Source organism: Sinocyclocheilus rhinocerous, unplaced genomic scaffold (assembly GCF_001515625.1).
Source record: "Sinocyclocheilus rhinocerous isolate Xijiao unplaced genomic scaffold, SAMN03320098_v1.1 scaffold552, whole genome shotgun sequence".
Classification (NCBI taxonomy): domain Eukaryota; kingdom Metazoa; phylum Chordata; class Actinopteri; order Cypriniformes; family Cyprinidae; genus Sinocyclocheilus; species Sinocyclocheilus rhinocerous.
In genome coordinates, this window is record NW_015625574.1 from 853,057 (window position 1) to 855,096 (window position 2,040).

The window sequence follows — 2,040 nt, forward strand, 5'->3', positions numbered from 1 at the left end:
TTGGATGCGATTAATCGTTTGACAGCATTTATATATATATATACTGTATGTGTGTATAATTAGATTTCATTTTTTTTTTCTTTCAGGTAATGCTTATTTTTTATTTCAAATAAAGACATGTTTATGATTTTAGTGTAATTATAAAAACAAAGATAGGAGTCACAGGTGGGATCACCTTTACAAGGGTGTAACATAGTGTTGTTGAATTTTAGACTTAGTAAAAAACTTAGTAAATACTTTAAAAACGTAATATAATACTTAATTTATAATACTTAATTTAATAGATTTTCATGTTATAATATAAATAAACTTGGAATTCATTGAGGAAACCTCACTTACTGCATGTTTTGGAAAAGATCGAATTATGAGTTTCCCCTTGTATTCATGTAAGCAGGATGTTAGCTCTTATTCATTCTTTTAGTCTTAAACAAGGACCTTTACCATCATAGAACTAATCAAAATTCTATTACCTATAATGCCAGACTATTAAATACAAAACAGTATTCAACAAGTCTGTGATCTGTCAGTGGTCTTCATAGATCACCGTGGTTCAGTGATTCAGGTGCCCTCTGCGCTGCTAGACTGGATATCCACGTCAAAATATTCACAACAGCTCAGAGATATCATTCATACTATTACACACCTGACCAGCACAATGACATTTTTAAAGTTTATTTCATTTTTGGCAACTTATAAATGTTGCACGTAAAAACATTTAAATGAAGCATACACAAAGCAAGTAAGGTCTATTTAAGAGCGTGTACAGTTTAAAGAAGCAACATTTTAGAAAAATATTATCTATTTACTTTCCACTTCCTCTATATCGCCTTCACACAATGGTGTTCTCAACAGTTCAGAAGCATCATGTTACTGTGGACTTTGCCTGAAGTATCGATCCCGCGTCACTCGTTTTCTGCTCCGGCGATTGTGGACCACAGCTAGAACAATTTCACTTAACCGAAGGACACAGGCACATCTGAATTCACAAAGAGAGAGAGGGTATTAAGCCTTGTCCGAGAACGTATTTTCTGGAAAAAAGAACACATTTGTTATCTTTCCAAAGCACAAAATTATCTGGAAAATTGAGTCTGGCAGCTACCTGATCGAAATCTACAGTTAAATTAAGTTTTCTTTTCATCTCGGTTTTTCAGTTTCAGGTGACAGTGCCTATTTGTGCTGTTGGGTTGTGTAAATATAATGAATCACACCCCAGTGTGTATCCTGATCCATTATTTAGACTACCATCAGCGCTTCCATGCAAATCTGAGATCTTTTTAGCATGTTTACATCTGTGGATTTGGACAAGCGGATGTCATGCTAATAACCACATGCTCTTTGTTAAGTATAATTATCTCAGGGACATTAAAAAAAATGGCTATAAGAAATGGAAACAGTTTATTAGGATAATTTAAAGGGGTCATATGATGTTGCTAAAAAGAACATTATTTTGTGTATTTGGTGTAATGAAATGTGTTTATGCGGTTTAAGGTTAAAAAAACACATTATTTTCCACATACTGTACATTATTGTTTCTCCTCTATGCCCCGCCTTTCTGAAACGCGTCGATTTTTACAAAACTCATCGGTCTGAAAAACGAGGTGTGCTCTGATTGGCCAGCTATCCAGAGCGTTGTGATTGGCCGAATACCTCAAGCATGTGACGGAAATGTTACGCCCCTCACATACTGTTGATGCCGTGTCCGGCCGGAGCGACCAATAAAACCCATTACAAACGAGGCATTTGTTGCATCCAGTGGGGACATAACTACGTATTATACTGTCTTTTTATGCGTTGCGTATAGCGCCGCGTAAACATAAAACCATGTCAGCATTTGTGATCGGAGAAATGACAAACAACAAACCCTACTCTACACTGCCCAAAAAACATGCTTTAAATATATAAAATATAAAAACTAATTAAATATAAAAAACGTACTTACAGTCTGTGAGTCAGAACAGCAGGCATTGTAGTCTACTCTCCCAGGATCAGGAAACAGTCCTCCATAAAATGTGCTGCACACATCTGAATATTTAGGTTGAA